The 15,240-nt window shown below is 35.0% G+C and overlaps 1 protein-coding gene across 4 annotated transcripts in view; it reads left to right on the forward strand.

The window, feature by feature from the left end:
• The window catches only part of LOC100525452 (zinc finger protein 474), a 150,354-nt gene that overhangs the window by 1,010 nt on the left and 134,104 nt on the right, over positions 1-15,240 (forward strand). For all 4 annotated transcript variants that reach the window (XM_085014371.1, XM_021084681.2, XM_085014372.1 and 1 more), the window contains exons 2-5: positions 498-562; positions 5,866-5,939; positions 6,063-6,144; positions 11,386-11,499. The gene's annotated coding sequence lies outside the window, so the exon portion shown is untranslated. The remainder of the gene's footprint in view (positions 1-497; positions 563-5,865; positions 5,940-6,062; positions 6,145-11,385; positions 11,500-15,240) is intronic.

The raw sequence follows: 15,240 nt of genomic DNA on the forward strand, positions 1-15,240 counted from the left end.
CAGTCAGTACACTAAAAAACCTCTAAAAGGGTAGGTCCAGAGCTAGGAAGAACATTGAATAAGTATCTCCTTTCAGATAGAAAAATTGAAATCAGGAAAATGTCCCACTGCTGGATAAGAGGGGCTTCAAAATGCCTGCCAGAAGGATATCATAACTACTATAGACCAGTGCATTGTGTGTTTCCCATGTTCCCTTTGCCAGATAGCAGTTTTTGTTATAAATCTGTACATGAGTTGGGCCTAGTGGTAGTGGGGAGACATTTGTAACTTGTGTTGTTAGTGCAAGTGTAACCGGAACCTCAAGTACCCATATCAAAAACTGATGGAAAGAACCATGCATCATTTGGAAATCTTGGACTTTGAGCTGGTTACAATAACTAGATGGAATTTTGGATTGTCTCACTTGGGGAAGGAGGGAGTGTGCTCTGTGTGGTGAGGCATCTGGTAACTAGCAAACATACTGTGTTAGAAACTGGCTAAGTGTTTCTTTTGCTTAGGTACCTGGCTAAATTACACTTCCCAGTCTTCTCAAAATTGGAAAATAACAGCCAATTGAATATGGGTAAAAGTGATTATATGATTTTTCCCTACCCCATGAAACTTTCTAGCAAATCATCCACATTTCTTTCCTTGTTTTCCAGTTAGCTGTTGATATCTTGGGCAATCTTGCAAAACAGGTTTTGAAGATGGGGATACCCCACATGGTTGCATTGAACGAATGCCCCCAACACTAGCCAGCCGCTATTGAACTTTATACAAACAAGAAATAAGTATTTGGCTATGTCACTGAGATGTAGGGTATTTATCTGTTCCAGCTAATACTCCTAAATGAGTATTGATCTATTGCTTTTTTTTAATCTCTGGGTCATTCTTTCTCTACGGATTTGAAATCTCACCATATAATCCCAGCATTATTCCCAGGCTCGCTCTCTCCTGCTTATCTGGTTCTCTGATCAAATAATACATTTTAAATTAAAATTTTTTAAATGTAGACACCTAGTAGCCTGGTTTACTTGTCTTTTTTTTTTTCCCCCTCAGATTTTTCTTAGCAAGTCTTATGTCTTTTTGTTAGAAACAAATTTTAAAAGTAGCTTGTAAATTTTATTTTAAAAAATTGTCTTAGTTTATTAATATTGATTACTCTTACCTGGGAGGTATTCGTATTTCAAATATTTCTCATTGTTCTCTGATTGCAAAAAATAGTGACTATGCTTCCATTAATGGGCCTAAATTACAGAATTATAGAAGAAATGACATGAACAGGAGCAAGTTCAGTAGCCTAAGTGTGACATCATCATGAAGAAATTAAGTAGCCTTAAGTCAGATACTGGAATGTTGTTTGTACTTTGAACATGTGTTTCTCCTCAAGGGAAAACTTGTTTTGAAAGAAAGTCATTCTCCATGTTGTTTTCAGGATATAATTAAAAGGATATTTTTCGGTAAAGATAGCCAAAAGTTAGAGGGCGCATGAACGGAGAAGTGTTATTTGTTTTATTTTTTAACCAAACATGGTATAAATATTCATTGTTTCACTGAGCTCTCTCAGTTATGGACAGAAGTTCACATATACTAACAACAACCAGTTTAGCTCAAGTCTGAAATAAGTGTGAACTACCTCTGAAAAGAAAAAAAACCAAACATTTTTTTTTTAAATCATAGTCACCACCTGTGATAAAGGAGAGGTTTGCAGGCCCTATCACATTTTTAAGGTTTTGAAGTGCTATAATTGCATTATCAGTGCTTAGAATTTTCTTACTTTAGTGCTTGCATTTATATTCTCCACTTTGATATCTGCAAGGCTCCCTTTCTCAGTTTTACAGGTCTCTGCTCAAATGTAGCTTAATAGGGAGGGCTTCTTTGATCTCCTTAGAAAACATCAACTAGTTATTCCTCCCTCTTTGCTTGATTTTTCTTCTGTGATACATTCATAAAAGTACATAGTAAGTTCCTGTTAAATATTTGCTTTTAAAATACATATTCCATAAATATTTGAATAAATATTATTTTGTATAAGTAATCATGAATATATACAAGTTTTTTTCAGTATATCAATGACTCATATGGTTGAATACCTGCAGCTACCAGTTAGGAAGGAGGCTATTAGAATAACCCAGGTGAGTGACAGGATTGCTCGGACTTGGAGAGTAGCCGTGGAGAGAGAGAATAGGAGAAAAGGTGATGTTTGATTATAGAGGAGAAATTATGACTTAGTCCTGAGGAAATGTATGAGAATAATTTAAAGAATAAAAAGTAGGTTTACTAGGCAGCATTAGGAACTCATTTGGAGTTTACTGTGATTAAAGTGAGAATAATTTGCATAGCTATTTGTATTTTGTATTTTCATTTTCTATGACCTGGAGTGTTTTTTGGAGGGTGGAGGTTGCCACACCCCTGGCCTGGGGAAGTTCTTGGGCAGGAATCGAAACTGCACCACAGCAGCAACCAGAGCCACAGCAGTGATAATGCCAGATCTTTAACTGCTAAGCCACTAGGGAACTCCTCTATGATCTGGTTTTGACCAAATTTATTTGGGGCTTTTAGTCTTTTTGCTACTGGTTGGTCGAGTTCTTCATATGTTAATGAAATAAGCCCTGTGCCTACCATGATTTGCAAAGAATTTTCATTTTGTCATTTGTTTTTGGATTTTTTTTTTCCCAGTAAGATGTTTGATTTTTTTTTTTTTTTAATGTTGTAAATGATATCTAGAAGTTGCCTGGTGGCTCTGGGGATTAAGAATCCAGTGTCATGGCCATGGCACAGATTCTGTCCCTGGCCCGGGAACTTCCACATCCCATTGGTATGGCCAAAAAGTAATAATAATAATAATAAAAATAATCAATGAAATAAATAGATGATGTTTAATCTTTAACCTCCTAGCTGGTTATTGTTGGTATATGTGAAGGCTAGAATTGTTACTGGCATTTTTCTTAGCCACCTCATAAAACTTTTTAATAGTTACTCTACAATTTCTCTTACATCGTCTCAGGTTCAGAATTGTATCTTCTTAAGATAATGATCATTTCATTTGCTCCTAATTTTTGTAATTGTATTTCTCTTACCTAAGTAGAATGGCTAGTGCTTCCAATGCAACATAAAATAATAACACTGAAAATGGACCTCCTTGTCTCATTTTATTAATGGGAATGCTTCTAGTGGTGCTACTCAAGCATGAAATTGACTTTTAGATTTAGATAGATATGTTTTATGAATTTATAATCTATTCTTCTTAATAAGGGATATTTTTAAAAATCAAGAATGAACATTCCCTCTTGGCACAGTGGGTTAAGGATCCAGCGCTGTTACTGCAGCAGCTTGGGTTGCTGCTGTGGCTTGGGTTCACTCCCTGGCCTGGTAACTTCCACGTATCATAGGGCCAAAAAAAAAAAAAAACAAGATAAATAAAAAAATAAATAAAAATAAAGAATGGATGCTGAGTTTTATCACTTGTCTTTTAAGCATTTATGAAAATTAGTATGTAAATTTTCTCTTTTGTACTTTAAAGATATAGTGAAATAATTCTGACAAAAAAAAATTCTGCCTGGTGTATTTTGACAACTTTCTGTATTATTTCTACATTGATTTATCTTTTTAGATTTTTCACCTGAACTCCATTTATATTTTTCTTAAAAAGTAATCATTTCATCCGTGATATGTATTTCATTTTCAGAGCTTAACAGTATAATCTCTTGATTTTTAAAATTACCTCTACAAGTTTGGTTGAGTTCAGGCTTTTGTCTTATTTTGCATATTTGTGTTTTATACTTTTTTCAAGATTAGATAGGTAATGGTTGCCTAACTGTAAGGTATACAGTTTTTTTTCTTTGTGTGGTCTTTTATCTGTATACCAAAGATTCTGATACATTATAATTTCTAGGCTACTGGTTTTCAGTTTTTCTCCTTTTTTTCAATTGCATATCAAATATTTTTTCTATTTTCCTTTTCTGCTCTTTTGGAATTTCTTTGAGTAATTACCCTTTAAGATTTAAAGTGAATATTTTGTAAAATTTAATCTCAGTAACTCTACCAGACTACCAAACAATCCATAAGCTTCCTAACTCTTTGATTGCTTTTGTATCTTGCATGCATTTCTGTCAAATATTTTAGTTCTGCCTTTTAATTTTATCTTTAAGTTAGACATTATCACTATTGCTTCATACAGTCAATGTTTATATAGGTTTACTCATATGTTTACCAGTTTCTTTGTTCATCAGTTTTTCTTTGTCTTAGACCTTCCTTCTGGTATCATTTTCCTACCTCCCTAAGTACCTACCTTTCTACTTTGTATAGTGAAGATCTGTAGTGGTAAGCCCATTTAGTTTTTGTCTATTAAAATAAAGTCTTTATTCTAGTGTCATTCTAGTAGGGTAACTAATCTGGTTAAATAATAATTTTCTTCCATTAGTATGAAAATATCTCATTGTTTTCTGCATTTGTATTGAGAAGTCACCTGTCAGTCACATTGTCATTCTTTCTAAGCAACATTTATATGTCAGTGATTCTTCTATAATAGGAAATATTTGTATTTTTTAAATAGAGGCTATTTTTGTAACTGTAATTATACACACACACACACACACACACACACGTCTTCTGCTTTAGAAGATGAGTCAGGAAACACTTTCTGTAACAAGTGAGAGAGTGAATATTCTAGGCTTTGCCTCACATAAGTTCCCTTGAGGCTGCTTGACTCTAGTGTAGCACAAAAGCAGTCATAGGTGATATGTGAACAAATGTGGCTGTATTTCAGTAAACTTTACCTCCAGAACAGGTGGTGTGTTTGATTTAGCCAATGGTACATATTTGTTGACCCTTGCCTTAGACGGTGAAGTCTTAGTAATATATAATTAACGTATTTCTTCTTCTTTTCAGCATCCTTTCATCTACTTCTGAATACTAGTGATCTTATCTTTCTTAGGATTTATCTTTATGTTCATAACTCTAGGAATAGGCAGATGGATGTATTTATCTGCTTTAATTACGTATTTTGATCCAGCTATAAAAATATAAAGAAGCAAATTTTTTTCTTTTCTTTTCCTTCCCTTCTCAGTTTTGTTATTTATACCATTTCTTCCTTATGAAGGTTTATAGAATTTATATTCTGTTCTGTCAGCCTAATCTTTGTCGATCAGGAGACTTGTTGAAGGTCACACAGCCAGTAAGTGGCAAAGCTGGGATGCAAACTTATATAGCCTGTGTCGTTAACAACTACATCATGTTGCCATGTTTTTCTGAAGCTTATATAATCTTGATACTAAACCTAACCAAGATTAAATTGTGGGGAGTATGAGAAGCTGAATCATTTATAAATGTGCATAGGAAAACGTCAAATAATACTGTAAATTAAATTATATTTTTTAGTGTCGTCCAGTGTTACCAGGGTTAATTACATTTTAGGAACTGAATTTGACTAAATATACCATTCCAGTAAGACCAATTAAAGAAAAATCTTTGTTCATCACAGTAAAAGACCAAGAGATTCATTAATACATCCATTTCCAAATAAAGCACTTAAAAATCTAGAAGTAGAAGGATGATTTCTCAACATGAAAATGGGTATCTTAGACTAATAGCCAATATTGCATTTAATGGAGAAATATTGAAAGTTAGAAACATAACAAGGATGGCTGTCATTATACTGTTATTACATTTTCCCTTAACATTGTTCTTAAAGTTGAAGCCAGTGTAGTTGGAAATAAGAGAAATATAATAGGTATTGCTACTTGTGAAGAAGTAAAATTAACATTGGTTCTACCTCTGCTTCATTTATAATGTAATTTCCCATTCATTTTATTTAGTTCTATTTGTATTGTGATTATAGTAAGGATGTTTTTGGTTTGTTTGTTTTTCTCCTCATCTTTATATTAGGTATCCAAATTCCCTGACACCTTTCTCCAGGAGCACCCACAAGTGTCCAGCACCTGTTGTATGACAGGTTATCTGTAAGTAAAAAATCAGAGAGTATTTCATTCTGCTCCCTGAACCTCTGAGTGTTCTGTCCTTCCTCTTTCTAACCATCTCCCTCATCATTGTGAACTCCGACTGCCTTTCTCTCTCTTTTCCAGTTCCAATTTTATTTGTCATTTTGAGGCCAGAGAAAAACAGCCCTACGAATATGCCCATAAGAATTCATCTGGTACTTTAGGGGTAAGATTTTTTGAATCTTTGTTTTGAGTGAATATGAACTAGCAGTGAAATAATGACCGATTGAGTTTAAGTGAGAAAGAAGAGAGGGTAGGAAGTATCCTGAAAACAACAAAACAAATACTAATACATTGCTCTGCCATAGTTGCCAATAAAATGCTTTATGTAGTATCTAGGGTTCTTTGGCAAGCACTCAGTAAATAATAGCGTTGGTTCTTGAGAAACTCATCTGGCTGCCAGTTAATCATTTATAACCTTTGTCGATCTTTTAGTCACTTTGCTGATAATTAAAATTTTAGGGAGAAAGCTCTCTCTTGTTTGTGTAGAATACCATGATTAACAATGCCGTGTGGGCAAAGTAGTCCCCAAAAAGGAAATCAGTGCGCCAATTTCTTTTAAACAGTAGGAAGACAAGACTACAAGTCTAGTAAGTGTGAATATATGTGAATCGATAAAAAAGAAACACATACCTTAAGAGAGAGAGAAGTAAAGTCTCTCTGTGTTCACAGGAAGTACTCTATGCTTGGAGAGACCTAAGGGGAATAGTCGGTTGCCTATTTCTGCTGGAGGAGAGAATGCACGAAAGTAGTAGATATGATGCCTGTAAAGTGAGGAATTAGGACCAGCTAGAGGAAGACCTTGAATGTCATTTAGGATTCTTGAAATTTAGTTTGCAGGAAATTGAGAAACCAAATTGAAAGTTGAAAAATCTGAGGAAGGAGAAATCTATGTACTTGTGTAGAGATTTGAAGCACGAAATATAACCACCTTGCCGAGTATCCTTAGCTTTTGTGTATTTCCAGTAACTAACCTCTTTGAAAATGTTCTAGGTCAAAGTTTTCCTATGATATTTCAAATCAACAGATCATTTGTGTACAGTTAAAATTACATTTGACCATAATGGGAGAAAAATATACACACACATGACAAAAATAGCTCCAAGAACAACATTTTTGGCTTTTCTTGTGAAAGAGCACAGCACCTTGAATGTCTTTTATAAGGTTCCAAAGCTATCTCAAATTACTAAAAGAAAAAAAAAGATCAATTATCAAGTTACATATTAAGTGTTATTTAATACAGTCTAAATGGAAGAAACAGATAATTCAGTTCAAAAGAAAAATCATATATACCATTATGGAATAGTCACAGTTCATTAAAAAAAAATCACTGAATTTGAAAATTTGATAAGGGGTCTAATAGTGATCGTTAATGGCTGCTAAAATGAGTGGGTGAAAACCTGATGGAGACTTTTTGAGTGGATGGATCAGACTTTGACAACACTGAACCCACTGATCATTCTTAATTCTTAACATTACAAAGAAATAAATAGTAGAGATATCCCAGGCTTCTTCATATGATGCACATCTTCTTGCTCCCCTAAGTCAGATCTAACCCATATCTGGTCAGGCTTCTAGATCTGACTTTTCATAGGAAATACAAGGAACAGAAGTATGCATTAAATGACACTCTCACTAAGATACAGTTTGCAAAATCTAGAATGTGGAAAATTCTGTAAGACAGTGGGTATTCTATAAAAATACCTATTTTGGCACACACACTAAGGGCAAGGTAAACTAAAAAATGTTAAAAGGGAAATATATATATATATATATATATACATATGTATATATGTGTGTGTGTATGTATATATATATGTATATATGTATATATATGGAAGTTCCTAGGCCTGGGATTGAATCTGAGACTCAGCTGTGACCTACACTACAGCTGCAGCAACATCAGATCCTTTTAACCCACTGGGCTGGGCTGGGGATTAATCCCACACCTCAACCCACTGTGCCATGGAGGGAACTCTGGAAAATATATATATTTGAAAGAGTTTTTAAAAATAGTAACCAAATCAGTATGTGGTCCTTGTTTGATCCTAAATCAAACAAACCAACTTAAAAAAAGAAGGAAAAAAATTATGAGACAATTTGAATGCTAACTTGCTGTTAGATGATATTAAGGAACTGTTACCTTAGTAGTTACCTCAGTGAAAATATATATGATTTATTGATGACAACCAACTTAAATGATTTCAGTGGGACCAGAATAGAAGTGTGAAGATCTAAAATATTCTAAAGGGCAGAGTCTAACTTAGAATTTTTTTTTTATTCTGAGCAGATTCAAATGAGACCAGTGTTTGGGGTTAAAGCACTCATATTGGCTTCTTGTTGATCACTGAGAGTGAAAGAATTCCAGAGGACCCCCTGTTGCTAAATTGTGAAATTCTGTACTTGAAGAGAGAGAAAAGGATAGTATGTCATTTTTTTCCATGTCTCTCGTACTCAGAGGTTTTCTTTTTAGAAAATTGGAGACAAGGGGTCAGGAAATAAGGCTTTGTGTGCCTAGCTCCTGATAAGCCTTCTCAAACTCTGAAAGAGTAACAGAATAACTCCCTGTGGACTAAAAGGCATCTTTGGTCATCCCCACCTTGGAGAAAATCTTGGCTTTATAGATCACTTTACAGAGAGCTGGTTGCCTAATTAGTGAAGAAATTGCACATTTATGTGTTTTCTGTCCAGTTCCTCTGACCTCATGCCCTTAGATCTCTGATCTGCAAATCAAATTTAACCCACTTACTAGTGCTCTTGGACTCTGGTTCAGAAGCCTCTAGGATGAGTTATCATACCTGCTTCTTGCTTCCAGCATCAACTACATGTCAATTTTTCTATACCATGAATTAACAAGAGTGGTGAGAGACTGTGGGGAGAGGGATAGCTATAGCTGACTACTTGTTACTGTCATCCAGGCCTCTCATTACAGCTGCAGTTCTTTCAGAACACTAGTATTTTGCTGTGCTTTCCTCTGAGGTTTTCTCTCCCCACTTTCTCTGCCACTGAGTTGTACCCACTCTATAAGGATTGTACATATGTTAGCAGCATAATGTAACTAATAGAAATAAAGAGTACAGTGCTCCCCCTCTAAGATACCCCTTCCAGAGGGAGGTACTCACTGATAGTCAAACAACTGGGTAGATAGGTCAGTGGGAATGGGTAGTAATTAGAGGAGCAAAACCTTAAATGAATGGCTCTTTTTCCTCTTCTTTTTCCTTTTTCTCTTTGGATTGGCCCCACCCCCTTCTATTGTTGTTTTGTTGTTTGTGTTTTTGGGGGGGTTGTTTGTTTGTCTGTTTGTTGCTAATCCAAGGTGACTGGTGACTGGTTGAATAAGAAGGAACTAGGAGAGGTGAATAATCTTGAAAGGAAGAGCAAGGTGTTATTACTTCTTGCTGGGTGAATAGTCAGCCCTTATATACTGAGAATACAAAGTTACTGTAACAGAAATAAAGTGGGTGAGCAGTTTGGAAGGAAAGGTTATGAATTGGATTTTATAGATATTTATTTTCTTAGTCCTTTTGCTAGTCATTAATTGAGTGGCTTGCTGGCTCTCAGTAATCTTCTCATTGACAATATCCATCATAACTGAACTCTTTTGTCTGAAGTTAGCGTTTTCCATGCCTGCACCTTCTTTCTTATACCCACACATGAAGCCAAAATGCTGTCACATGATTTGGATGGGTGCAGCCATTCTTTCTCCACTCTGTCTCCTTGACTTTGGTGATCTAATAGGAAAAAGCACTTGACTCATTTGGACCTGTCATAGCATCCACAGTGACTGGAACTGACATTGGTACATGACACAGCCTGAGCCTACGAAATGCCTTCCCTTAGATTCTTACACTTAAACTGGCTAATGCCATTTGCTTTCTGATTAACAAGCTGTGTCAATATGTACCCAGATGCACAGGCAACAAAGTTTCCAGCCTTATGGAGAAACTAAATCAAGAGAATGAAGTTGACACACAAACAGAGAAAAGGTAGCAAGAATGTGGTCTTGGAGTTCCTATCGTGGGTCAGTGGTTAACAAATCCAACTAGGAACCATGAGATTGTGGGTTTGATCCCTGGCCTCGCTCAGTGGGTTAAGGCTCTGGCGTTGCTGTGAGCTGTGGTGCAGGTCGCAGACGAGGCTCAGATCCCGTGATGCTGTGGCTCTGGCGAAGGCTGGCAGCTGTAGCTCCAATTCGACCCCTAGCAGGTGCGGCCCTAAAGAATACAAAAAAAAAAAAAAAGAATGTGGTCTTGATAGTATTTGATTTCCTAGTTCCATCTGCTCCTGAGACCAACCCTATCTTTGCCCTTCCTCTGTTTGGTTACATAAGCCTATAAATTCCTCTTTGGGCTAATCAAGTTTAAGATGTATTCCTGTTAACAAAAACCAGAAAGCCTTAAAAGAAAAGTGTAGTTATCACAACTATCCAATTGTTTATATATCTGTGGATCTTAGCTCCAGGAGCCACCCAACTGTAAATTGTTATAAAAGTTTTTTTTTTTCCTAAAACCATCTCTCTCTAAAAAAAAAAATCATTGTAATAATTTAAAGTGGCGATTCTAATGGTTTGCTCTATGACGGTGGAATAATTCACTGGTTGGCAATATCAGCCTCAAATTTTTCAGGCTCCAAGTATATGCGTTAGTTTAGTAAAGAAATACTCATGAGGAGTTCCTGTCGTGGCTCAATGGTTAACGAACTGACTAGGAACCATGAGGTTGCGGGCTCAATCCCTGGCCTTGCTCAGTGGGTTAAGGATCTGGCATTGCCGTGAGCTATGGTGTAGGTTGCAGATGCGGCTCGGATCCTGCACTGCTGTGGCTCTGGTGTAGGCCGGCAGCTACAGCTCTGATTAGACCCCTAGCCTGGGAACCTCCATATGCCACAAGAGCGGCCCTAGAAAAGGCAAAAAGACCAAAAAAAAAAAGAAAGAAATACACATGAACATCCAACATTTTTGATACATTTAAAAAAAAATTGTGGTGAACAGTTTTGAAAAATACTGGATAACAAAAATAAAATGGTCTCTTTCTTGCAGGGCTTCTCAAAATCTTTAACGTGGTAATATATATTGTAAAATAGAGATAATGTTTTCCATACTTATTTTACTATGGGGTTCTTTTTGAGTATTTTGTGAAACCAGAACTCCTTAAAACATGCATTAAGTGATATAGTCAACTCGAGTATTAACCCTCTGCTACTATATGTCGTAAAGATAACAAATATTAATAAATGAGTAACTTAAGGTAGTCAAGGTTTCTGACAGAAGGAAAGACCTGCCTTCTTATGTCTTTGGTTGATGAGGTAATAATAATAAACAGTACCTGAAACACTGAACACTGATGAGACAAAGGAAATCATCTTTTGTTATGCTAATAACAAAAGCATATTTTTTTGTCTCGAGCAGTCGCAGAAAGAAGGAAATTGGTTTGTTTCAAGTGTCATTGATACTCTACAACTCAGATTGGCAAACCACCAGCCACAGGCCTACATCTGTTTTACCTGCAAGAGCTCCTTAAAGGTAAATTGTTTTCATGGGTTAATTTTTCAAATTGTCCCCCCAAAACATTTGCCTACAGTTTGGGTCCTGTTTGTCCTCTTAGGTTACCAGCTTCCAGACTAATCTAGTACACATTTAAATACGGATTACTATGATAACGATGTTTCTCTTTATATAAATAATTTTGAGCTTGAGTTGGATGTGTCCCTTGGGTGTATATATGCTCATGTTTAGTTCTTAGAAATGCTAATTAAACAGAAGGTGGTTATTCTCACAGCGTCTACCCTGTGTCCTTGGAAGTGGTTGGTAATGATGCCACAAGTTAGGATCTGTTCATGTATGATAGTTTCTTTTTAAAACATCATATTTTACCTGTCATAGATAAGTTTTAAGTCGTGTGAGCCTTTTAAACAATTTGTTAATTCAGAAGACAAAAGCACCTTACACCATATGCATGGCTTTAAGATTTTAACTTAAAATGATATTCATATCATTTATTTATAGATAGCAACAAATGACCACTTTGGACACTTGAAATCGTTTATTCAAGGCATTTTTACATAATCTTGCAATCATAGTATAGGCATATAATAAAAGAATGTGAGAGTGTAAAGAAGAATATAAAGCCAGTGTCTGGGCATATAAAATAAGAGCTCTTCAAAAAAGTTAAAAATGTTTTACAACTAGAATTCCTGAAAATTTTGGGAGAAAGTAAAACTTCATTAAAAACATTACAATACCAAATCACATGTTACTTAGTTCATAGTAAGCAGTTATATATTAAATGTTTATATCCTCTGAGCTAAGACTTAACACATTGTACATTCAAGTTGAAATAATTCAGCACCATTTTGGCTAGAAAGATAATTGGAATGCTTTAAGTATTCAAAAGTGGCCCAGGACTTTTGACAGCTGGGAATGAAATATAGCTATTGATTGAATATATTGATTGTGAATATGAATTCTAAACATAAAAATTATAGAAAAGTAATTTTACTTATCAGTTATACTGTTAGCATCAAAACAAGTTATTTTTAAAACAGAATATCTTCTGACCAGAAATTCAGTGTTATAACACAGTTTGGTAAAAGTAAATTCTTAGTGCCATGATAATTTTAGTGAACTGCATTTCCTCTAGAGTCCGAATATTGGGAATGTTTATGAATGTGATTGTCTCCTCTGAGGTTTCAAAGAGAAAAAAAAATTGTTGTTAATTATTAAAAATAATGCCTACTGAATAATTAGATGATAGAAATTATGAATAAAATTATTTTGTAAAAATATAAAGATTTCTTAGAAACAGGCAAATTTTAGGTTTGTATGTTACAGCACTGGTGGGAGACTGAATCCTAGCCTCAAAAGTCAAGACGTCTTTAATACAGACTGTGGTCTGAATAATTAGGAGGCCATTAATTTGGCATGTAGAAGACTCGCTAAGTTATCTTCTCATTCAGCCCATCTTTTTCAGTCTTTATTAATTTAAAAACCAGTCTCTTTTCAGTACTTAACATTTTTTATATCACTTCTACTTCCTATTTAAAAGATTTTTTTTTTATTTAGAGTGTGGAAAGACTGGATGTTTTTTATTTTATTAATGGATAAATTTTACCAACTAATCATTATCTGTGAGTCCTGGTGGTTATTCAGAGAAGAGATCGCTTGAGGTTCGAAAATACTTAATGTTAAATCAATACTTGTAAGTTACCTGGAAGGGTTTAGGGGTGATGTGGGGGTGGAGGGGAATATTTACATAAGGAATAAGTAGAGAATCATTAGCCTCTTAATCAACTTTTTTTTTTTTCCAAAGTCGGCAAATAGTATGTGTTATATTTAAAAGGCAGACATTTCGATAATTGGAACCATAGTTTTAATCATTAGTAACACATACATGCATATATCTTTTTAATTTATTTTTAATAAAATATAGTTATGAAAAACAATAGTGCTTAAAGTAGAAATTTTTTAGACATGTACTTATGATATTAAAAATGAAATACAGTAAACCTAATGGGTAATACAACAATTTGAATACTTACTGAGGTTAAGGACAGTCTTTTTTTATACCCCAGTGCCTAGCATGTGAGTTGCCTGGCATGTACTAGGCCCTCAAATGATGACGGATGTACAGACAAATGGAAGGCCTATGGAGTGATAGTAACTGTGTCTTCTCATATGTATCCAAAGGCCATGATATTGGCTAGTTTTTAGTACAGGGGTAAAAACCTTAATGAAATGATAAATCTTAAATCTGTAGATGCCAGTCTGGCTCAGTATTAATACTGACAGTAGTTTTTGTTTTTTTTAAAAAAAAGCAAGTATGTTAAAATATTTCTATTAGAAAAGATTACAATTTAAAAGGATCATTCTACAGTCTTGAAACTAAAAGCAATTTCAGGCAAAGAGGTACACCAAAGCAGCTATTTCATAGCTCAGATACCAGCTCAATGAAAGTTCTGGGTCTCTATCTAGCTCAGTGAAAGTTCTGGGTCTATCAAGCTGTCTGCATTGTCTCTTAGTATGGGTGTGCCCTGGCAGATTGTGATCTGGGGCCTCGCTCTATCTGCCCTTGAGGACTTTCCTTTCCACCTCCAGCCCTTCCTGCCCTGCTAGGCACTGTTGAGTGCAGAATGATTACTTGTAGTGTTTACTTTGCAACTCTGTGACACATAATACAGGGATGCCACCTCACTTATAAATTCTACCTAATATATCCTGGCACTCGAAATACCTTGCTTGAGATTTTAATACTGGTTAATGTAGAAAAACTTCTGCTTAAAGCACCACTAACTTAAAAGTATAATTTGATTTCTTTCTGCACCTTTTGAATCTAAGAAAAAGACAAATTCTCTGAATTTTGTTGTGGCACATGATTTCACAGTTTAAAATAAAATCACAGCTGTCTCATTATGCAACACAGTCCTTGGTTTTGCAGAAAGTTTTTTTCCCTCCTTATGCACCAATACCTCAAGTATGTAATGCTATGTGCTTTGCTAATTTGTATTATATTTCAGACACACACACCAAAATACATGTATGACTGATTCGTGGATGACCTAGGATAATGTTCCTATATCCATATACATTAGATCATCTATTCTGAATGATTTTTTTTAATTAACCTTCTTTTTAAAGCTGATCATTTAAAAAAATGTAGAAAAGCTGAAAATCCTAAGATGTGTTTCATTAATTTTTCTCAGTATTTTAGAGACAGTTGTGGTTTGGGGGACTTGTTGGTATGATTTTTATGTCAGCAAGGAATTTTTTTGGCTCATAGTTTAATATACTTAAATCCATATTATCTCTGGATATATCACATCTATCATCAGGATGACTTCCCAGTGACACAGTTGTCCTATGTATAGCAGTCCCCAGAATAGTAATTTTAAGAATGCCACTTAAAAGGTCCCTGCCCATAGGAAAATTAAAGAGTAGAGGGGAGCATCAACAAATGTCAGACAGGAGTTGGGCAGCTCAATTACTTAATTCATTCCAAAACAAAAGCTGACTTAAGTCAGAATGAAATTGAACACTTGAGAGAGAGAAAGTAGTTTATCTACTAATTTAGAAATGTAAACATAAATTTTATATAGGGATGTAACTATCTGAATACATATATTGCCATTTCTCTGCTATATAGTAATATTTCTTGCCACCAATGGTAATGTGTTGTTCCTTCCTCAGCACCAAATGTGTCCATATCTATTTAAACAGTAGGAGTCTCATTTCTAAAGTAATCTATGCTAGGACATAACTAAGCCAGTT

Source organism: Sus scrofa, chromosome 2 (assembly GCF_054392235.1).
Source record: "Sus scrofa isolate SSC_HxYL_T2T_F1_AM1 chromosome 2, Sscrofa_HxYL_maternal_Yorkshire_Landrace_v2.0, whole genome shotgun sequence".
NCBI lineage: Eukaryota > Metazoa > Chordata > Mammalia > Artiodactyla > Suidae > Sus > Sus scrofa.